The sequence below is a fragment of the Natrix helvetica genome (genome assembly GCF_964273705.1).
Source record: "Natrix helvetica genome assembly, chromosome: 1".
NCBI lineage: Eukaryota > Metazoa > Chordata > Lepidosauria > Squamata > Natricidae > Natrix > Natrix helvetica.
The window spans coordinates 333592283-333617277 of NC_138548.1; the positions used below are offsets into that span (position 1 = coordinate 333592283).

At 39.6% G+C, this 24995-nt stretch overlaps 1 protein-coding gene across 2 annotated transcripts in view; it reads left to right on the top strand.

The window, feature by feature from the left end:
* Positions 1-24995, top strand: part of PRICKLE2 (prickle planar cell polarity protein 2) — a 368745-nt gene that overhangs the window by 107873 nt on the left and 235877 nt on the right. Inside the window, exon 1 of one of the 2 annotated variants that reach the window (XM_081942747.1) lies at positions 22052-22169. The exons of the other annotated variant lie outside the window; for it this stretch is intronic. The gene's annotated coding sequence lies outside the window, so the exon portion shown is untranslated. Of the gene's footprint in view, positions 1-22051; positions 22170-24995 lie in introns of those variants that run through there. 2 annotated transcript variants of the gene reach the window in all.

Sequence of the window (24995 nt, forward strand, 5' to 3'; positions counted from 1 at the left end):
TTAGGCCGCATAAATGTTTATAGGACAGCTAATGTTTCTTAGAGAGATTAAGTGTGACTTGTCATCGGGCTATTTCCTCTGTAAGGAGTAACATACTCATATTTTAAAGCCAGGGCACAACGCTGCTGTTACGTTAAGCCCTCTCTCTCTCCCTTTTGCATTTTTCTGATTGGTGACTCCAGCGATTAGTTTCAACTCCCCTCCCTTTCTTGTTTTGGGAAAGAAAATTATTCTTTCCATACAACATGGAATCAGATTCATTAAATAGCAGGTTTGATTACTGAGTGTCTAGACGGCTGCTGGTTTTGACTTTTGGCTGGATAATATCATTAACTCTCCTTACCAGCAGATGTTTTCCAAAACAGGCTGGGCACAGTAAAATTCGGAGGAGCAAATTCGGCATTTCAAGATTTCATCAACAGGCATGATACTTGCGCCGGCCTTCTACTAATGACTACTTTCTTCGCATCGTTATCTTTTTTTGAGCTTGGATTTGGAGTGACAGGCTCAAGTCTGCACTTTTAAAAAGTGGATGAATCCAAATTTAAAATGGATTATTAGGTAGTCCTCAGCGTATGACCAATTATGGTTGTGAGTCATGAGAGTCAATAATAATAATAATAATAATAATAATAATAATAATAATAATAATAATAATAATAATAATAATATTTTATTTGTTAGCCGCACCCTCTCCCGAAGGACTCGGGGCGGCGTACAATAAAAAACACATAGAATACAGATATAGACAGTACATACACAAACGTATAGACGTATACAAACATATAGACGTACATACACAAACATATAGACGTACATACACAAACATATAGACGTATTAAGCAGTCATCACGTGACCGTACCCAATTTTAAGGCTTTTTTTTTTTGATGGTCATGAAGTGAATGTCGCAGTTGTAAAATGGACACCATAGTCGCTAAGCAAACCCATCGCTATGGGACCTTTTTTTTTTTTGCTGGAAATGGAAAGTGTACATAAATCATGATCACATGGCTACCAAATGCTGCAAATGTGGACTGGTTGCTGAGTGTCCAAAATGCAGTCACATGACAGGGGTAGTGTAGCCATCAGAATTTGAAATCTGTTGTAACTTCAAATGGTAGCTACCGTATTTTTCGGAGTATAAGACGCACCTTAGTTTTTGGGGAGGAAAATAGGGGAAAAAAATTCTGCCTGCCAGGTATTCATCTGGCTAGCGTCCTTAGTCTGGTCAGCTTCAGCACTTAAGTTTGCTGATTTTGAACGCCTGTGTTCGCTTTTTATCCCCTGGTTGGGGATTAAAAAAGAAACTTCTAAAAGCACAGCTGATCGTCGGAGGGAGAAGCAATGAGAAAAGCAGGCAAAGCACGGGAGATCACTTCAATCTTTAGCACTTCATTAGGACTGGGGAAAAAAACTTGGAAAAAACTACATTTGGAGTATAAGACGCCCCCAAATTTTCATCCTCTTTTAGTGGGGGAAAGTGTGTCTTATACTCTGAAAAATATGGTAAATAACTCTTAAGGCAGGGGTGTCAAATCCAAGGCCTGTGAGCCGGATCTGGCCCACAGGGTGCTTAGATCGGCCCACGGGGCCGCCCTGGAAAGAGCAAAGTACTGGCCCATGGTGCCTCTGCCAGCAAAAACTGAGCTCGGGAGGACAGCATGCACCCCTCCTACGGTCCATTTTCGCTGGTAGTGCACTTCAGGAGGCCCCTGCAAGTGCCAACACAAGTGATGTTGAGCTGGTCACATCTACCCTGGCCCCACCCAGATGGCCACCCCAAATCCCGAGGTCAAACACAACCATGATGCGTTCCTCCATGAAATCGAGTTTGATACCCCTGCTCTAAGGCAAGACTACCTGTAATTCACTTAAAAATGTAATTGCCTTTTTTTTTTTCTATTGTATATTCTTCCTGCCATAGGACATTCTGTCTTAACAGGCTCACTGCAGTACCCTTGTTCAGAATTCCCTTTTGTACCCTCCACCAATATATACTGTATGTTTTTTTAATATTCAAAATGTATTAGATGTCGTTGTGCAAAGGCCTATGGGTCTAGATTCCATCATGGGTCTCTGTCAGGTGCAAAGAATTGGGGTCATGTAATTTCCAATTCAAAATATTTATTGTTCAAGCCTACAGACGTGAATCTAGTCAATTAACGGTCTGCATTAAATTGGCGCTAGCTAAGAGTTAATGAAATTCAAGAGTGGCTGGACTTGGAGCGTTTGTGGATACGTAACAATTCTAAGCTGAGCCCGCTGACCTGAGATAGAAGACCATGTTGGAATGTGTTCCTTTCATATATATCCCACTGAACCTTATTGGACTTACAAAATGCAGACCAACAAAGTTGGAAGGGACCTTAGAGGTCTTCTAGTCAAGCCCCTTACCTGAGAACAAGACCTTATACCATTCTGGACAAACGGTTGTCCAATATCTTCTTTAAAACCTGTAATGATGGAAGATCTACAACTTCTGGAGGAAAGTCGTCCCACTAGTTAATTGTTTTCACTGTCAGGAAATTCTTCTTAGTTCTAAGTTGGATCTCTCCTTGATTTCTTTCCATCCATTAAAGTATTCATTGTTGCAGGTTTAATATAAAATTTTGGTCTAAGTGAATTTTCAGCTTCATGAAGTATGGCTAGTTCCTATGAACATTTACCATGTTTTCTTACTTTATGTTACCTCCACCCCACCTCTGCCCTGCTTTATTTTATTTTTTGCTTTTATTACAATTCTGAGCTTTCTCCCATTTCCCAAAACACATTAATTGTAATCCCCCCTCCTCTCAAGTAATGGATGGAGTCCTTCTGTGCTACAGGACTTGTATGCCTCATTGGTAGACATTAAGAATGCAGGTCTAAAAATAGCCTCGCAAAATGGGCAATTGCTTTTGAAAGTTTACACTGACGGATTGACATACCTGCTCAGCAAAACAACTTTAGCTGTTTAGTGGCAAATGGGGCCGGCCGTCTTTTAGCAGCAGGTATCCTGGTTTAACTATGTAATCAAGTCAGCTTTGTCCTTTTGGCAAACCAGTTCCTGGGGGGGGGGGGGGAATAATGGAGATGTTAACAGGCATTCCTGAACTTACAATCATTCATTTAATGACAGTTACAAAATTACAATGACCTTGAAGAAAGTGACTTATGACTGGTCCTCATTTTTACAACCATCACGGTAGCCCTATGGTGATGTGATTAAAAAAAAATCAGGTGCTTGGCAACTGGCAAGAATTACAATAATACAATACAATAGTAGAGTTGGAAGGGACCTTAGAGGTCTTCTAGTCCAACCCCCAGGAAATCCTATACCGTTTCAGACAAATAGCGATCCAACATCTTCTTAAAGACTTCCAGTGTTGGGGCATTCACAACTTCTGGAGGCAAGCTGTTCCAGTTGGTGAAGTATGCAGCATCTCTCTCTCTCTCTCTCTCTCTCTCTCCCTCTCCCTCTCCCTCTCCCTCTCCCTCTCCCTCTCCCTCTCCCTCTCTCTCTCCCTCCCTCCCTCCCCCCCTCCCTCCCTCTCTCTCTCTCTCTCTCTCTCTCTCTCTCTCTCTTTTTAACTTTTATTTGATTTCTAGACCGCCCCTCTCCCAGAAGGGACTCGGGGCAGTGTACAGTCATATTTAAAACAGTAACTTTTGGGCACCAGGGCCCAGTTCCATGGAGAGAGGTGGCTCCACAGATGGAGGGGCTGGGTTTCACGTGCTGCCTGCATCCCACAGGTGGGGCTTTGCTTGTTTGCGTGGCCCCGTTTCTGGCATGCCGCAGCCTGGTTGCCGGTCCACAGATTGGGAGTTGGGGACCTCTGATCTAAACTGTACAGATAGTCCTCAACTTATAGCGGTTTACTTAGTGACCATTCGAAATTACAACGGCACTGAAAAATGTGACTTAGGACCATTTTTCACACTTTTGGCCATTGCAGCATCCCCCGTGGTCATGTGATTTACATTAGGGTGCTTGTCAGCTGACTCACATTTATAATGCTTGCAGTGTCCTGGGGTCATGTGATCCCCTTTTGCGACCGTCTGGCAAGCAAAGTCAAAGTCAGTGGTAACCCCGTTACCCATTTAAGAACTGCAGTGATTCACTGAACAAATGTGGCAAGAAAAGTGGTAAAAACTTTCCCTGAGCAACAGAAACATTGGGCTCAATTGTGGTCGTAAATTGAGGACTGCCTGTATTTACTAAGTGCAGATTATTTTACAAAACACCAGAGCTGGGTTGATTACGCCACTGAAATTATGCCTGTAAGAAGGTCATGCTAAACTTCCAATGTTGTCACCAGGTGTGAGAGTGGGTGCAGTTGTGCGCAAATGTTTGTCTTCTTCTTTGCATATACTTCTGAGAATCTTGTGTTTGCCTTGCTTTGAGATCATAGCCATGATAAGAGGATTACTAGGAGAGCTGGGCTACAAACACCTGGTTAGATCCTGTTTGCATCTACGATAGATGGCAGCAAAACGTTAGAATGTTCTGTGTCTTTTTGAGGCCATCTTATGGCTGCACAGTGAAACTTAAGGATATAGATCAGTACAAAAGCATAGAGTTCCCTCTTTAGTTTAAATATAATGACTAGAGGGAAAACATACTGTATTGAGTTTGTACCAATGGAACAGATAACACTGACTAGAGCAGTGTTTCTCAAACTTGGCGACTTGAAGTCCACAGGACTTCAACTCCCAGAATTCCCCAGCCAGCTATGCTGGCTGGGGGATTCTGGGAGTTGAAGTCCACAGGACTTAAAGTCGCCAAGTTTGAGAAACACTGGACTAGAGGCACCATTATTTGTAGACTGCTTAATTTCGGAACAGCCAATTTAACTTGGCTTACAGTGATTGGCTTCATTAAATTTGAGAATTTGGTCTTTTTGCAAATTCCTGGTTGAGTTTCTTTGGTTTTTGACTCTGCGTGTTGTCTGAACTTAATCATTGTGGGTTTATAAATGTAACAGCTGAATCTCAGCAACTATGGCTCATTTAGCAGCTCACGGTTGCTAAACAAATAAACAAATATTGTTCTTTATTTAACATTCCTTAGATCTGACTCTAATCCTGACAAAGTTGGCTTATTTAGTTTAGTTGGCTATTTTAGGTTTGCCTCCAGTTGAATTACAGAGTGTGGCTTTAAATACTTTTTCATCTCTTTTAATTGTTATATAGAGGCTGATGTTCCCCTCCTCTGGTGTTACTTAATTGTTTTCTGCAAACCCATTTAAGCTGATGGGTAGGATTTTAATTGACAAAATAAATCCTGTGTTATAACCTAAAAATTCAACAAAGTGTTATTTTATCACATAACAATGCATTGTTACGGCACCATAGGAACAGAAAGTGTCCATACTACATAATGTTCTGCTGCCTTATAATAGCAGCATTGTGCAAGCTGAGTTTCTCGACTGCATCCGAGTTTTTGACATACCATCCTGTCTGCAAGACTACACACAAAAGGTTTGTACTTGAGGCTAGCAAACCCAGTTGATTGCCCACTCAGGTAGATGACCTCATTATCTTGTCTGTATAGTAGGAGAAGGCGGGGCAGAACCTGAGGGTGGAATTAAAAGAGGGATCAGCCTAGAATCTCTACATAGTTGCATGCAAACTAAGTCCAATTCTCCCTTTGACCCGTATCTAATTCCTAAAGGAAAAGGTAAAAGTTCTCCTTGCACCTGTATGCTAGTCGTTCCCATTCCCTAGGGGGCAGTGCTCATCTCCGTTTCAAAGCTGAAGAGTCAGCGCTGTCCAAAGACATCTCCGTGGTCATGTGGCCGGCACGACTAAATGCCAAAGGCGCATAGAACACTGTACCTTCCCACCAGAGATGGTTCCTATTTTTCTACTTGCATTTTTACATACTTTTGAACTGCTAGGTTGGCAGAAGCTGGGACAAGTAATAGGAGCTCACTCCATTACACAGCAGCAGGGATTCGAACAACCGAACTGCTGATCTTTCTGATTGACAAGCTCAGTGTTCTAGCCACTGAGCCACTGCATCCCTTTATCTAATTCCTAACAGGTGGTAACTGTTAGTTGAGAATATTCCTGTGCAAAAACATAAGTAGCAATAAATCAGACCTTCATATGTAGATCTGGTCTATTGTGTTTGACAGCTCAGGTATATAATAACCAATCAGATAGCCAATAAAAGTCATTTCCCTCTACAGGTTCCTTTGGTGCTGTGCATATCTAACTTACCTGGACATGCAAGAATTCCCTAAAACAAAGTTTTCACCCCATAGTGATAGGCGCTTACTCTGATACTACATGAATACCCCAACACTGTGAAGTCTTTAAGAAGATGTTGGATAGCCATTTGTCTGGAACGGTATAGGGTTTCCTGCCTAGGCAGGGGGTTGGACTAGAAGACCTCCAAGGTCCCTTCCAACTCTACTATTGTATTATTATTGTACATCCTTACTTCTCTTACTTCACTTTATTGATTAGTCCTTGGGCCATATCAAAATACAGAATTCCAGACACAAATTATTACTGAAATCTGATAAAAATGATTTAAAATGGAATTGGATAAAATACAGTTTAAAATGAAATTGGAATAAAATACATTAATTGAATATATAGATAAATAAAATATGATAAAATTATATTTCGGTTTCACCCCTACAATCTACCCCAATCAGTCCCACATATGCCGATCTCAACCAAACCATTTTGTTTAAGTACTGTGCTGTGTTTAAATGTTATTTTCAGATTCTGGCACACGTAAGTTAAGTTGTTTTAATATGGGGGATCCCAATGGGCCATTCATTTGGTATATAGACCAAGGTGCCTCTTATAGAGGCAACAATCAAATAGGATGTGAGCCAGGTCTTCTACCTCTGATGCTCCTACTTCTCAATCAGCAAAGCATTAGGATTTGAGCTGTTTCTTGTACACAGTCACAGGACTAGTATTGCTGTGAGTGAAATGGCTTACTCCAAAACTTTTGAAAGAAAAGAGAATCATAGCTGCTCTCTGGGGATGCTCCCTTTGACTTGTACCTTTCCTGTTCAGATTTGGACCCACCACCACGAGTAGGCAGCCCTCAGGATCCTTTCAAAATTATAACTCAGGTTGAAAAATGAAATTCTTTACCTTGGCCTTATGGGAGCTATAATTCTCTGCAGGCAAATCCTCTTGTTATGTGGATGAGACGGAGAAAGGAACTGTACATGGAAAAATAGCTGCCCAGGCAGAAAAGTCACAGAATTCAAACCTCCATCCCTGTTTAACTCAGTGGTCAAGTCAGTTCCAGAATATTATACAAGTAGTCCTCCATGTACAGCTATTTGCTTAATGACCGTTCAAAGTTACAACAGCACTGAAAAAAAGCGACTTAGGACACTTGCGACCATTGTAGCACCTCCAACAGCCGTGGGATCAAACCTTAGGCTCAACAGCCATGGCAAAAAGAAGGATCATAAAATGGGGCATGACTCCTTTAATAACTGCCTTCTTTAGCAGTAGAAATTTGGTGCTCAATTGTGATTGTAAGTCGAGGACTACTTGCCATCCAGATAAAAAGGAGCTTTTGTGAGAGTTTGAAAGCAAAAGCACATTTTATTAGTTAAAATTCTGTCATTTATAGAATTAAACCTACAAATTACACTCTCACGAAGGGTTGGATTGAACCAAGTGAGTGGAGAGTCCTAGGCTAGGCTTTAAGGTAAAGAAAAAGGTTCGCCTCGCACATATATGTTAGTTGTTCCTGACTCTAGGGGGCGGTGCTCATCTCTTTTTCAAAGCCAATGAGTCAGCGCTGTCCAAAGACGTCTCCATAGTCATGTGGCCCGGCATGACTAAATGCCGAAGGCGCACGTAATGCTGTTACCTTCCCACCAAGGAAAGATGGTTCCTATCTTTCTACTTGCATTTTTGCATGCTTTCAAACTGCTAGGTTAGCTGGAACAAGTAACGGCAGCTCACTCCGTTATGTGGCGCTAGGTTTCGAACCGCCAATCTGCCGACCTTTCTGATCAACAAGCTCAGTATCTTAGCCACTGAGCCACCACGTCCCATAGGCTAGACTTTACTATTTTTAAAAAAAATTCTACCTCTGTTCTTATTTCTTTTATTATTCATAACATTAGTGCTATTATTATGCCAATAATATCCCCCCTGTATAGTATAGCAGTAGTATACTGCTGTGTCGGAATACATGTGGCCACCTGTCTACCCACTCAATATATTGGCAAGATATTTTTTTTTGTGTCTGTGTGTGTGTGACAGTATAAAATGGTTCTAAAATTGAAGTATAGAACTCATTTAGTAGGTGGGTAATATGCAGGTGTTACACTGGTTAAATGTCTTCAAGACTGTGTTTAACCTCTCCCACTGTGGATTAAATAAGGATATTTCTCTCCAACGTAAGGTCAGCAGGGTGGAGTTTGAGAGTACCCTGGCCTTTGTAGGCACAAGATTGTATCAGCAAAGTGATTAAAGGAAAACCCCCTACTACCCTTCAATTGTTATTCACAGTAACTACAAGAAGTGCAATGTGTAACAAGCATCCTTTGACTTTGTTTGCTGGCTGACCTTTCCAGAAGTTCAGGGAAGTATAATGGTAACTGGGCCTATTTCCCAAGTTGACATTTGTATGCTAGATCACAGATCCATCAACCTTCATCTGACAGGCTTTGAGGAGGGAAAACATTATCAAGGGAAGGCAGTTTTTTTTTTATTACTGGTCTCAACAAGCATCCTTTACATGTTGACATTTTGATAGCCAATCCTCTTTAGATCTCTGACCGCTTCTGAAATTCGCCAGGCCTGATTTTCAGGACGTTGTCCCCTTGATATGTTAAGATCATATAGGCACCATCCAGAGCAATACAACTGAATCTCTCTGGGTCCAAAGCTGGTAGAGTGATTGGGCAGCTGTAGAGTATCTGCACTGCACACAAAAGGTACAGCTTCGGTCCTGTCAGGTCTGAAAAAAAAATCTTCTCTGAAGACATGAAGTAACGTTGCCAATTTGCAACAATACTGATGTAGATGGACCAATACTGATGTAGTATCAAGTAGTTCTTATGTTTCTAGTGTCGGGAGAAGACTATAACTGGCATTACAGATAACCTAGATAATCAGTACTGTAACCTACATTACAGAGCTGAAGAAGCTTCTTGGATCAGAAGCGAAATGTCTTCAAAGGAAAAACAAGAAAGTTGCCTCTTGAAAAAGCAACTTTGGGACAACCGTGACCCGGATGATTGAGAATCTCCGTAAACTGTAACATACAGTATTCGGATTTATGTATATCCCACTTTTCCATATAAAACAGTCAAAATGACAGAATAACAGAGTTGGAAAGGACCTTGGAGGTCTTCTAGTCCAACCCCTCTGCTCATGCAGGAAACCCTATACTGTTTCAGACAGGTGACTGTCCAATTTCTTCTTTAAAATTTCCAGTGTTGGAATACCCACAACTTCTGGAGGCAGGTGGTTCTGCTGATTAATTGTTCTAACCATTAGGAAATTTCTCCTACATCAGGTGTCTTAATCAGAGCATCATAAAAATAGTTGAATGCATGAAAGTTTTTGACAGTCAAAGCATCCAATTGTAGATGACAATAGGCAGTTGATAGTAATACATTAATATTTAAAAGAGTCTAAGAGGAGGTAAGGAGAGGAGGGTGGAAGGGAGAGGAAGAGAAGGAGAGAGGGGAAGAAGGGGAAGAGGAAGAGTAGGAGTAGGAGAAAGGGAAGGGAAGAAGGGAGGGGAAGGAAGAAAGTAGAGAAGGGAGGGAGGGAGAAAAGAAAGGGAAAATAAGGTGGTGTTACAACAGGCGGAAGGGAAGGTAAATAAAGTAACCCAAACTGTATATTATAACCTATTAAATGGAATAACAAATGTATAAGAATGACAAATGTAAAGAAGAATAACAATTATGTGAATGTATACTCAAAATGGTATGTAAGAGAATAAAAATATTTTGGGGGGGGAGAAAATTTTTTAAAAGAGCCTTATTTGGCAGCAATTTAAATGGATTTCTTATACAGAAAGTCCTCGACTTACAGCCATTCCTTTAGTGACCATTCGAAGTTGCAGTGGCACTGAAAAAAAGTGACTTAGGATCATTTTTCACATTGATGGCCCTTGCAGCTTCCCCAAAATTCAGATGCTTGTCAACTAGGATTTATTTATTTATGACACTTGCAGTGTCCCCAGGGTCATGTGGTCCCCCTTTGAGACTTTCTGACATGCAAAGTCAATGGGGAAACCAGATTCACGTAACAATTATATTACTAAGTGAACAATGGCAGGGATTTGCTTAACCCCTGTTGCAAGAAAGGTCGTAAAAAGGGGGCAAAGCTCACATAACAGCTGTCTTGCTTAGCAATGAAAATTCGGGGTCGTCTGTGGTTGTTAGTCAAAGACTACCTATATAGACAAAAATATGGACAAGATTGTGGGTGGGGAACCTCTGGTTTTCCAGATAGTTTTATAGTTATGACTCCTATTATCCATGGCCACTGGCACCTTAATCTGCAGGAGCTGCCTTTGCCCTCTTAACTGTTTGCACTGTTATTTTGCTTAAGGCTCTACTTGTTATGGTTGTATATGAAAGCCAGGTACAAATTTATTGGGAAGCAATTTATTGCTAAGACATGAATAATAGTAATATGTCTAAAATCAAGAATAAAATCCGAAAACCTTAGGCAACCTAATTTTGCTTCTTTCTTTTTGCTATCTTAGGTCCAACACACTTCGTATGAATTTTATGGACACCGTTAAAAGCAAGGTTCCTTTAATAAAGCTTAAAGGCACAATTAGTTACCAATTTTCTAATTATAAAGTGTGCTTTAGGCGATAGTGCAAAGCAGTTTCTTAAATGAGAAGGGGATTAAATTAACTTCAAAAGCTAACTGCATTTTCATTCAAGAAACTTGGGGTCGTTTTCAAAGCACAAAAGATTTTCATACCTTTGAAACCTTTTCAAACCTTTTGTTCAGGTTTAAGATCTTAACACCTTCACTAAAAAAATCCCTTCCTTGTTTTCCTTTGTTGATTAAAGTTTTCTTTTAACAATGCAATCCATAATATATTGGAAATAGATCCCACTATGTTGCATTGGTTATATTTTTGTAAAAGTGCATCTGGCTTGCAGCCTAAATAGGTATGTGCACATCTGGATAAGTATCTTCCACCTTTCCAGCAATTACCAAGAAACCAGCAATTTTAAACTGGGTTGCTGGAAGGCTAAGAAAATCCTACTCGCTTACTCAACCCTACCACTAAGTGATTCTGCTCAAAGTTGAAGAAAACCAGGCTCTGTAAAGCAAAATCATTGGAAAGGGACTAGGATTTTTGTAAATCATTGAATTCACACTTGTGTTCAGGGTGGATAAAAATCAATGGTTTTTTGAAAAAAAAATTAAATGGATTTTTAAAATTTAAATCAGATTTTTTTTATTTAAATCGGATTTTTTGAATTTCAAATTTATTTTAATAAAATGCTTTTTGAGTAAAAATGTAAAAATACTTTTCTGTTTAAGAAACCTTAATAATTTAGTTTATTCAGCACGAAATGGGGCTTAGCATGAGGCTGTATTTTCTGCAATATTGGGACTGTCAGTGAGTCAACAGCAGGTCAGAGAAGGAGCTGCTGTGGGACAGAGATGACAGTTGCTTTTTAAAAATTACGATTTAAATCGAGTCCATTTAAATCAAGCCTTTTTACCACTCAACTTGATTTGAATCAAATCCACCCAGCTTCCTTTTTTGTCCTCAAAATCCAGCAGTTTGGTTCTCAGGAAAAAAAAACAACAACCCCAAAACATTAGTCAGGATGGTCAGCATATGGCCAAAAAAAAAAAAAGGCAAGTCAGTGGGAAACCAATAGCTCAATTCCTCCAAGCTAATTTTATACTCTGATCAGGCAGGAAATAGTTCCCCAGGCCATACTGTTAGTGACCCCTGCCAAGCATACAGGGAATTTTGCAGACTGGAATAATGGGGAAAATATTTATTTCCTTCCAAGTTAATGGAAGAGAGATCTAAGGACTTGTGCTGTTTTAAACCTCTAATGTTAGAATACATTGTTTGCATGAGTAAACATGGTAGTTGTCTTCTGATGCTTGAATAGAATAGAATAGAATAGAATAGAATAGAATAGAATAGAATAGAATAGAATTCTTTATTGGCCAAGCGTGATTGGACACACAAGGAATTTGTCTTTGGTGCATATGCTCTCAGTATACATAATGAGAATAAAAATGCATTCATCAAGAATAAAAAGATACAATACAATACAATAGCAGAGTTGGAAGGGACCTTAGAGGTCTTCTAGTCCAACCCCCTGCCTAGGCAGGAAACCCTATATCGTTTCAGACAAATGGCTATCCAACATCTTCTTAAAGACTTCCAGTGTTGGGGCATTCACAACTTCTGGAGGCAAGCTGTTCCACTGATTAATTGTTCTGTCAGGAAATTTCTCCTCAGTTCTAAGTTGCTTCTCTCCTTGATTAGTTAAAACAATATAACTAGTAATCAGTGGCAAATCCGGCGAAACAACTGGCCGCTGTGATACAATTCTGTTGATGCAATAATAATAATACATTCTTGGTAAATTATTGACAGTGTTGTGGGAATTATTTGTTAAGCAGAGTGATGACATTTGGGCGGAAATTGTCCTTGTGTCAAGAGAGCATCAATTTATTCCCCATAGCACCTGAAGAAGCAAAGGATGGAAGCTGATCAGGAGAGAGCCAACCTGGAAATAAGAAGGAATTTTCCTGACAGTAAAACGATGAATCAATAGAACAGGTTGTCTCTCTGAGTTGTAGGTGCTCCATTACCAGAGGTCTCCAAGAAAAGATTGGATAATCATTGTTCTGGAATATTATAAGGTCTGCTGCCTTGGGCAAGGGGTTGGACTAGAAGACCTCCAAGGTCCATTCTAGCTCTGTGATTCTTTGTTTGAGGACTCTTATCATCTGTATCAACAGTTATTTATTCCAGTGAGATAGCCACCGATCATTGAACCAGGCTGTCAGCATTGCATCCATGCTGAATTTAATCGCAATAGATGTATTTAAACTGTTTAGAGTAACCAAGTTGGTGTAGTTCTTCAGCAAACAAGTAAAATTCCATAACTTGAAAGTTAGCATTCTTGTTGGGTAAATTCACGAAGTTTCCTTGATTAAGTATTCCTCTCTAGAGGTGGTAGAACTAAAGGGCCACTTTAATGCTACAAACAGCAAGAATTTCTTTTTTTAATTCTTTTTTATTATTCCTTCACATGTGGGATAGATAGATGATAGATGGGTGGATAGATAGATAATTACGTTTCTGATTGAATGATCTTTCCACCAATACCTTATAGTATACATAATCTTTTTAAAGAAAAACCCTAGAGAGTGAAAAGTTTTACATTCATTCTGTTTGTAAGATAAGCGTCCAGCAAGATGCCACAATACCTGTGAAACAGCTGCCAATGAAGCCCTTTTGTGTGTGGCAAAAGGTTCGTAAACAGACTTCTGCAATGCTACACTTTGGGTTTCAGACTGATTAGCATTAAAACAACTCACAAAAAGGGATTACCTTCCCATATAAAAGAAATGAAATGGATATCAATGAAACTTCTCAGATTTAATTTCAGCTAGACTGGAGCTACAGGGAAATGTGTCATGGGAAATAATGTTCTGAACAGCTAAATGGAAAGGGTTGGTTTTTATTTGAAAGGAACACATACACATACATACACACATAACACACGGACATGCACACCCAGACACATAGATAAATTTTGCTGAATTCATCCACTCCTTTCTAAGATGTCCTGTTTAAGGAAAATGGAGGAAGAGGAGGAAGAGGGGAAGATTTGGAAGTTGCACAGTTAACAAGACTGCTGCAGTTTCCCCCTCTTAGTCAGATAATCTATACAATAAAAAAATGTGTTACCAAATTATTTTAAAAATAAATGAGTGGGAATACAAATCTCTCAATTTCTTGCAGAATCCCCAGCGTATAACTGAGTGAACCACATACCTTGATTGTTGAATAATATTTCCTTCGTCTAGCCTTAAACCAAAAGACAAAAACAATGACATGCCTTAAGGTCTGTATCAGCATTTTAAGACTCTTTTGTACCTTCTGAAAGGGTGGGGGGGAGTAAAATAGGCAAAGCCACTAAATGTGACCATGTAATGCTTTTCCTTGCCAGCATTCTGTTTGTGCTTTTACTGCATTATTTTGATAATCACTTTTTGTTTCCTGTACAATTCAGTAAGTTTTCAACTTGCATCAATGTTTGTTCTTGGCTGTCTTTTACATAATCATACAATATGTGCTTTTCTTCTTTGACATTTTGTTTGACTTCTTGTCACCATTTCTGTGGGGCGGGTGTAATCAATATCACTATGGCGATGTAATGCATTGTGAACAGTTTTCTTATTTTTTTGAACTGAGCTGTCCAGTTCAGCTTGGTGTTCAGTTATTATTTGCATCCCCTCATATCATCCCACTTATGTTCCAAATTGTCTCCTGGGAGTAGAGATGGTCAAGAAGATGCAGAAGGAAGAGTAAGCTAGCTAAGCGTTTATTTAGCAAAGAAAAGCAAGACAAGGCGTTATATATATATTTCAGGACAAACTGAACACGTACATGTGGCTTATTGGCATTTTGTCCTGAGAAAAGGTCAGTCCTGGGAATGTAAATAATTGAAAATGCATCAACAGTTTGTTTAGGTAGAAAAACAATTTTAGTACAGAAATACCAGGAGCAATCAAGGAGTCGATTCCATTATGGGCTGACATTTTATTACCTTTCCCCAGTGATTAAATTCAATTTTTTTTTACTACCGGTTCTGTGGATGTTGCTTGGTGGGCGTGGCAGGGGAAGGATACTGCAAAATCCTCATTCCCACCCCACTCCTAGGGGAAGGATATTGCAAAATCTCCATTCCTGCCCCACTTTGGGGTCAGTCAGAGGTGGTGTTTGCCAGTTCTCCAAACTACTCAAAATTTCCGCTACTGGTTCTCCAGAACCTGTCAGAACCTGCTGAATTTCACCCCTGGTTAGGGTTGGACTGTGCTTTGTTTCTTTTAATGTATAAAAATCACTTTTGCCTCTTCAGGTGAATATTCCCCAAATGGTGCTTTTGACTAAATATAGTACCATGTTGTTGTGTCACAGTAATACTGGAACATGGGACATGCCAAGCTGTGATTCTACTTGAGAAAGTGGAGAAAACTGTGAAATGCAACTTAACTGTTAGAGGAGAATATTTGTAGCTCAGAGTTATTCAATCACAACAGAGCTGGAAAGGACCTTGAAGGTCTTCTAGTCCAACCCGCTGCTTAAGCAGGAGACCATTTCAGATAGGTGGTTGTCCAGTCTTTTCTTAAAAGCTTCCAGTGATGAAGCCCCTATAACCTCTGAAGGCAAGTTGTTCCACTGGTTAATTGTCCTGTTAGGAAGTTTCTCATTAATTCCAGGTTGCTTCTCTCCTTGATTAGTTTCCATCCATTGTTTCTTGTCTTGCCTTCTGGAGCTTTGGAAAATAAATTGACACCCTCTTCTTTGTGGCAGCCCCTCAAATACTGGAATACTGCTGTCATGTCACATCTAGTCCTTCTTTCCCAATTCTTGCAAGCATTTTTCATATGTTTTTGTCTCCAGGCCTTTAATCATCTTAGTTGCTCTTCTTTGCACTTTTCCCAAAGTCTCAACATCCTTTTTGTAACATGGTGACCAAAAGTGGATGCAATATTCCAGGTGTGACCTTACTATGGCTTTGTAAAGCAATATTAATACTTCATGTGATTTTGATTCTATGCCACTGTTTATACCACCAAAGATTGTATTAGCATTTTTTGATTGCTGCAACATACTGCTGGCTCATCTTTAAGTGATGGTGACCAAACTAAGATAACATCAGCACTGATGATGTTGTTTCGTTTGGGTAATGAATCATCTGCAAGAAAACAACCAAGCTTAAATGCAACTTAAACAGACAAAAGCAGCTGATGGTTTTCAGATACTTGAGCTTTCAGCTCCAGCCAGTTCCAATCAACATTGCCAGGAGGAACAGATAAGGAGAGTTTTAGACAAAAATGTCTAGACGGCACCATGTTGTTATTTTGGTTTATCAGATGCATGCAGGTGCCCAGGGAATGTGCTGGAGAATATATCCAATGTAGGAATCAGGTAATTACTTCCCCCTCCCTTTTTCTAGCTTTATTAACAGCACTGTTTCTAAGAAGCAGGTAAGAATTGGATACAGTTCTTCTCGCTTTGGGAGCTGACTCACACTCATTCTGTCACACCTGTCTTTATAAACTGAGAAGTATAACAAGAACAGAGGGAGGATACAGGAGAAGGAAGCATCTCTACGTCTGGGTCTGATGCTGCCGAATTCCTCTTGCAGGTTTGAGAGAGATTTTTGACTTGCAAAATTCACAGCTCTGTCAGGTGTCTGTGAACGTTTCATGGAAGAACCCCCATTGGGCTCATGCGCTTCCTAAAAACCAAGAACTCGAAAACAAATAAACCAGCAAAGTAGCTCAGGATTGCATATTGCACACAGTGCTACCATTAGCTCGGTATATATGCCTGCAATTTTATTTTTGGAAAAAGTATATTTAGGAAGCATTGAAGATATCATTAAAATGCCAATCCCAACTGTCCCACTGTTCAGAAACGTTTAGATATTTGGAAGCTGGTTGAGAATGCATAATGGAGCCTGGTAATTAAAACACGATTTGCACTAGGGAGTTTGGTTGGTTTCTTTTTCACTTTCACTGATACACATACACACAAAGTGATGGACCGCATTTGCCTGTTGTTAATATTGGCTCATTTCTACTGTTCCATAGAAATTGAAAGTGTCCTGGGATAGTGAGATTTGGATCCGGTCTTCTTGCATGTATTATCACAAAGATTAATTTGAAAGGGATTGTTCTACAAATAGGTAAAGTCGTTCCCAACTCTAGGGGGCGGTGCTCATCTCTGTTTCAAAACTGAAGGGTCAGTGCTGTCTGAAGACGTCTCCATGGTCATGTGGCCGGTATGACTAAATGCCGAAGGCGCACGGAACACTGTTACCTTCCCACCAAAGGTGGTCCCTATTTTTCTACTGCATTTTTTATGTGCTTTCAAACTGCTAGGTTGGCAGAAGCTGGGACAAGTAATGGGAGTTCACTCTGTTATGCGGTGCTATGGATTCAAACTGCTGAACTGCTTATGTTTCTGATCAACAAACTCAGCGTGTTAGCCACTGAGCCACCGCATCCCTTGGTTCTACAAATAGGCATGCGTATATCGTTATCATGAACTAATAATAGGCATGGTCCAAGACCTTTAATTTTGTAGATCTAAAAAATAGAGATGGAGTATCTCTACTCCAGGGATGTGAAAAAGTGTTGCTTTCCAGACGTTGCCACCCTACAGATCCCAGCACTCATGGCAAAAATGGCCAATGTTGAGAGCTATTAAGGCTATTTAGTGCAACCTCTGTAGGGTCCAGCCATTCTACTCTTCTGAGTAAACATACATGTTGTTCCTTCCACCCCATTTGGTTTTCTGTCCAGGAACTATCCAGTTTTTCTTCTCCATAGTGCTGCTCTCTGCTGTTCTGTATTTATTTAAGCAGACATAACTCATCCATTGGGTCTAAGCATGTACTGTCTTTCCCATAATAACAGAACAGTGGGGTTTTCAGTATAAACAGAAGGAAATACTTCGTTATATGGTTAAACAAAGGAACTTACCGCCATGAGATGTAGTTGATACTCATCAACTTGAATGACTTAATGTTGTATATCAGTCAGAGTACAAAGAAGGGGAAGTTAGAAACTAAATATTTAGTCAATCCTGTGATGTTTTAGTAGATTTCTTTTCTCTTTTTTCTTGTTTTTTTTCCCTGTAAGGCAATTTCTCTTTAAATAATAAAACAATGGAGATATCGGCATTCAACTCAGAAATTTATGAGGACTTAACATGCTTTTCTCTTTTTGTTAAAGGTAACTCAGTGCATTTATGAACAATCCACTCAATGCCAGGTGATTTCTGTTAGGATCCTTCTATTTGATTATTGATACTATGTCTTTGCATTAATTTCTTTACTTTCTTGTTTTTAATGATCAATTGTAGTTAAGTAATAGGTGCTAGGATTCTAAAATAGGAGGAAATTTCACCCACATGGTATTTTTTTAAAATGAAACACCTAAGTCGCTTTTCATTCTAATCATAATGCATAAATCATTGACACTACTTGAACAAGCCTGTAATATTCTGTGTACTTAATAGTGCATTTCTATGATCCAGCAGAGTAACATCTTGATAAGAACATAATATTTTGGTTTGGATATAAAGAATTTTCCCATTCACTATTTCAGAGTCCAAAAATTCAACCCTGTGTCTATCCTGAAATATGTCTGACCTCTAGAAAAAGACTTATTTTCTAGTAAACCATATTTAGTTCTGCTACTATGCCCAGTAATGAATGCCATGAAATAAGCCAAACTCAAATACACTCTCGTGTTCCACATCTACCAGTCCTCTTATCTAGATAAGCATGTGGATTAGTCTGTCTACCATGTGTGATTCTTGGCTTTTTATGTCCTACAACAAGAACCTTGCTTTCATCTCCATCCTTACATGAAACACAATCAAAAGGCAACCATAACTTAACATTACATAGCAAACCATAACAACACTTTTAGGCAAACGGCTAACAAGAAGGAAACAAGAAAGCTTCCCCCCTCTTTTGCTATGTTTCAATTTGGTGCCCAAAGCCTTTGATCCTTTTGCATAAAATAGGTATATATAAAAAGTAAGTTTTGTTTACATTAAAACACAACAGGTTTTTTGATAGCCTTTTGGGCTTTAAGCCTAAAATAAAGAGTTTATTAAAAGGTTCTGAGAGAGATACAAAGAGAGGGATCTGTTTGTAGAGGGAGAGCAAACAAGCAAGACACAGTTAGCAAAACAAAATGAAACACGGACATGGTCCTAAATGATTTCAGAGGCATAGTACTGAAATGTATTCAATGTAATCTTCATAGATTAGATGTTTGATAAAGATTACACTTTGGGGCCAGTCCAGAAGTTTGATGCAAATGCTAAGAACTGAGATGCTATAACTTTACAGCAGAAACTTGCAATACTGAATTGTGTTTATTCTATAATCATGCATGGGATTTATCTCATTCATCCTTCAAGGAGCTTCTATCTCTTACGGTTTTTAGATCTCCAAATTCTGTGAACAAGTGTATTGACAAGATGTTTGTGTGTGCGCGAGAGTGTGTGTCTGTGTGTGTGTGTGAAGAGAAGAAAGTCAAGATGGTGGGCATAAGCATGATTATGTGAAGGAAGCCTTCACTCCCCACTGCTTTTATACATGCATTGTGGCTGCCATTTTGACCTCCCCAGCCCCATGGATGCCTGTAACTATAATTAGATAGCTAGCTGAACTCAAGGTTAATCCATCATGAGGGATTTGATCCTTCTACTTCAAATCTAGTACTGTTTCTCAACCAAGTTGGGGATGTCACTCCAAAGTCACTTCAACTTCAGTCGCCACAATGTAAAAAAGATGTGGAGACTCTAGAAAGAGTGCAGAGAAGAAGAACAAAGATGATTAGGGGACTGGAGGCTAAAACATAAGAAGAACGATTGAAGGAATTAGGTACGGTATGTTTAGTTTAATGAAAAGAAGGACTATAGGTGACATGATAACAGTGTTCCAATATCTCAGGGGCTGCCACAAAGAAAAGGGAGTCAAACTATTCTCCAAAACACCTGAGGGTAGAACAGGAAGCAATGTGTGGAAAGTAATCAAGGAGAGAAGCAACTTAGAGCTGAGGAGAAATTTCCTGACAGTTAGAACAATTAATCAGTGGAAACTCCAGAGGTTGTGAATGCTCCAACACTGGAAATTTTTAAGAAGAATGTTGGATAACCATTTGTCTAAAATGGTATAGGGTTTCCTACCTAGGCAGGGGGCTGGACTAGAAGACCTCTAAGTTGTCTTCCAATTCTCTTCTATTCAATAAAAAAGGCAGTGTTGGTCTTCTCATCCTGAGGCAAAAAATGATAAGAAAAATGAAATAGGAGATACATGTTAAGGTTAACGATTTTTTAAAAAAAAATCATTACCAAACTTAACAAAGTAAAAACAAATTTATTTATGTCCCACCTTTATTATTTTTACAAATAACTCAATGCGGTGAACGTGTCCGACGCTCCTATCTTCAAAGACAAATATGAATGTTTTGATGGTGTGAAAGGCATGATTTCTGGGATGTAAGCTATTCCAAGCAAAGCTGCCTTTTGCAATTGACCGAAGGTGATGGTTCTCTGCCATTGAGATACACATCCCATTTCTCTCAGGGAAGTAGGCTCAAGCCAGGGGCAAATTATTTACAGCAATGAAATTTAAATAACCAGAAAACTAAATAAAAGCAGCAAACAAGTGTCATTTTAACATTCCGTCTGAAGTAAATGCAAAAACTTTCCTCTTTCCAAGCCGTAATTGCTCTTCAGAAAAGGTGAGGTGACAGTTTCAACTAAATGTACCTCTACCTCCAGGGTCCTATGTGAGGTGCACAAAAAAAACCACAGCATCATCATTTTTTTTCACCTGAGCCCCCAAAGGACAACAACAAATGTTTGGGTAAGGTTATTCCTTGATCAAGCATCCCTTTGGTTATGTAAAGATTACATTTTCTAAGCAGTATACTGGTGGATTTCAATTTGGGGCAAGCTGTTCTAGATAGTATATATCTATGGAGATTCTCAATCATCCAGGTCATGGTTGTCACAGAGGTGCTTTTTCTATAAAAGGCAGCTGAACTTTCTTGTGTTTCACTCCTCATCCAAGAAGAACAACTGAAGAAGCTTCTTGGATGAGAAGCAAAATGTTTTCAAAGGAAAAAAAAAAACCATGGGAAAATCCAGTTGCCTTTTGGAGAAAGCACCTGTCAGGCCTGCAGCTTTCTTTTGGATCTTTGGCCTGCCACACTTTCTATTATTCTACTATACCTTTTTCTATTGTGGAAAAATGGGAGGGGAATTGTAGGGAGTTACCTTTTGACTTGTGTAGTCAAAACAAAATTCTTTCTAGAAAGCCAAGGTCATCCTTTGTCTCTTCGCCTCTGCACCTGACTGGAACTGGATCTGTGGAACTGCCAGCATGGCAATGAAAGATTGGACCATGTGATAGAATTGTGGGTGTGGGGGTAAGATCTTGAACTTTCAACTAGATGGGGAAAACCTGGAAGCTTTCAGATTCAGGTTTTCCCAGATATGCCAACATGGCTCTCTTAATAAATTGGAATTTTGAGCAATACTTTGCCTTGGATTCTGATTTACTTTTGGATGCTATTTGGAACCCTGACATTAACCCGAATCTGAAAGCTTCCAGGTTGTCCCCACCTAGTTGAAAGTTTGTTTATGGATGTTATTTGGAACCCTGACAGCACCTTTGTGTCTAGATATTATAGTTGAAATGAAAAAGGCCCACCTCTCCTCCCCACTTGATATCTTCATAAAGCAGGGAAGCTAAGAAGAGACCAACTGGTCTTTGACAACAGTTTGTTTTTTATTTTATTTATTTATTAAAATTTATGTGCCGCCCATCTTGCTGTCCAGCCAATAATACTCGGTCTCCAGACCGCTCAAGGCCTTAAACCTAAACCTAAATTTGTTCCAGAGGCACACTGATAAATACTGCAGCTATAATGATAACAAAGTGATGAGTTAATACATCCCTGGTTTTTTTTTTTTTTCTGAAACATTCCAAGACTTTTTCAAAGACCAGTGTGTTGTAACAGTCTAACAATCTGGATGTCACAAGGTCCCGGCCTCCCAGCTTAATGTGGAAAATTTGGTGGAGCTGCCATCTAAGCCCGTTATAGCATTCCTACACAGAAAACATCTGGTCGCAGGAAACTGAGATCCTTGTATATAAATCATGCTATAAAATAATCCTGCATGTGTGTATACATAAACACTGAGACCCTGGGACAAATTGTCTATACGTGACACACTGCGTGCAGGATCTTTTCTTCCCCGATGGAAAGTCTGTTATTTCTAAAAGACGGTCCAGCAATCTCTACAAACCCAGAGTTGGGTCAATATTTCATCTTCAGCCGGCTCTTATTCAAGCTGCAATTCCTGTCAGCTTGCAGTCAGTTGAAATAACGGAGGGAGATAAAGGTAAGTAATGCACGAGGCCTCCATACTGAAATGCTGATGGCCATATATCTGGTAATTTGATGCTTCATAAATGCAATCTTCTTGTTCAGTATTTGACAGGACTGGCTGTCTCATTTATCTGTCTGCGTGTTCATGCGGCAATATATATTGTATGTGAGTGCATGGCTTTGTGGGGGCGAGGTGTGAAAAATAAAAATAACAGCTAAGGAAGGAACAGTGTTGCTCAGGCAAAATGGTTTTGGTTTTCTGGTTCTTGGTCTCTCTCTCTCTCTCTCTCTCTCTCTCTCTCTCTCTCTCTCTCTCTCTCTCTCTCTCTCTCTCTCTCTCTTTTTGCCTGCGTTGGGGTGAGGTCAGAGAAGGTGTTTTAATCCTCAAGAAGAGGGATTACAATGCTTTCAAAGCCCCCCCCCCCCCCCCCGATAGATTGCATCTTTCAGAGCATAAGCTGAAAACACAGGCACAATTAACACTCCACAGTATCAGCAGTTTCTCCCCTCTGCACAAGCGTAAACATTTTAAAATGCAAAATAGACTGAGCATCAAGTCGTTGCACCGTTAGCGAACTTTTGGCTACAAGCATGCATACATTATAATAAAGGCTGGATTTGGCCTTAGAAACGGAATGAAATAGAAAATTTCAACACTTGATAACAATAAGTGCCTGCAGATTTGTCATTCCTCTGTGTTTTTCCTCATCAGTCTCCACACCACCAACTTGAGTTTATAGAGCTTTTTGGCAAATGTTGACTGCTGTAGTTGTCTTTGAGAATCAAGCACAAATTATCATCATCCTGGGCCAGGACCTCAGAAGAATTACGCAAACATAAAGAGAGGGTTTGTTCTGAATTATGTTTTTCTTAAGACAGCATCCCGGAGTCCTTTCAAATAGTTGGCCGTTTCCGTCTTTCATTTCTTGTGCTTTCGTCACTCACCCACAATGCGGCATCGGGAACAGTTAAAACATAAAGAAACAGGCCAAAGAGAGTGTATAGACAGATACCAGCGTAATGTCTTATACCTCAGTTTGCTGACAATGACAGAAGTAACAAACTCCCAACATATTTGGAAAGGATGATGTGTGAAACGTGAATCATATATTTCAGCACATGTCAAGCTTCTTACTCATTTTTTTTTTATCCTGAGATTTCATGCACGGGGGAGTGCTGGGTCTCAGAGCTTCTTCAAATAACAAAGACTTCCTGAATTTGACTGCATCTGCTCATGGCAGCTTGGATATACAGGTAGTCCTCAATTTATGACCACAGTTCAGCCCTAAATTTCTGTGGTTAAGAGAGACATTTGTTAAGTGAGTTTTGCCCCATTTTATGACTTTTCTTGCCGCGGTTGCTAAAAGAATTGCCGCAGTTGGATTAGGATCAGAAGTGATATCTCTGAGCTAGAAATAATCTATGTGGTTTGAATGAGTTTTTTTTAAGAAAGGATCTTGGGTGGTAGAGCCTCAAAACAAAAGAAAACTCTGTTGTATTAGAGCTGTTTGGAGAGATTGTCAATTAAACGGTATAGAACAGTGATGGCTAACCTTTTCAGTGCCTAGTGCTGAAAGCGTGCTCGCAGACACACTCATAATGCAATGTGCGTGCAACCCCGCGCCCCGCCTACCCGTGAATGCAGAGACCCAAAAACCAGCTGGTTGGTGGGAGGCACACACGCATGCACAGTGGAGCGGGTGAGCGGGGCGCGGGGTTGCACAGTGGAGCTGAACTTGGGGAAGGGCTCCCATGCCCGCAGGGAGGGCCTAGGATTATAGAGCCATAGGTTCGGCATCACAGTTATAGAAAAGCACAGCTTCATGCATTGTATTGCATACAGAAAATCCAGAAGCAAATATAACCTTTCATTTAACATGCAGGGAAGAAGATATTGGGCATTTTTCTAGGTCTTCCAAAATTGAAGCCTCGTTTGTGGCTTTGCTGATATCTTTGTTTTGCTGTAATTAGCCCAGAAAATTCATGGTGGATTAAATGGATTGAAATTATTTATTTTATAATTTATTAGTGTCTATTTGTGAAACTTCCTAAGCTGTTTTCTGATAGATACCCTAACCCTTTTCTCTAGATAGATAAGATAAGATTAGATCAGACAGGCAGGCAGACCTTAGTTCGCCATTTGCCATAGAACCCACACAAGCTAGTGTCATAATAAAGTGTTAAGCTCTAAAGTGTCAGAAGGTTCTGTTATTAATATTAGGCAAGATGGCCAGATTTGTCTAACATAAGTTTGTTTGATCTGTGCCAAGTTTATAGACGCTGCTTTATCTTGCATAGTTTACATCAGTCCTTGCTCTAACTTTAGTGTCTCATCTGGGCAGGGTTCCATTCAACATATGTACGAAAATCAACTTTTAAACAAACTCTTGCTGTAACTACAAGTTCATAGGAACTTGAAGATGTTTTCCAATAAAACTGTTACAAATAGCAAACATAAGCCTTTTCTAACTAAACCTTGTACTGTAACAAACATTTTCCTGATGTTAACTTTGATGAATTATGAACTTGTGAACCCAAAGAAACACTGGAACAGATTTCATCTGCAATCCTTTGGTTTGTGTTTTAATGACTTTGTTTATTTCACTTATCTTTAGTGATTCACAATGTAGAATAAACATGCATTTGGGCATTGTGATAAATATAGGCAAGAAGGTAACTTTTAAGGAAAGAAAGCAACAACTGTCAGTAAAAAAAAACAACACAAGCCAAATGTAGAAAATCTAGGAGAAAGCTTCAAAGGAATTTAGATCTTAAGCATTTTGAAGAGCATTTTATGACTGTTCCTGGCTAGCTTTTATCTCCATCTGCCTCTCATGGG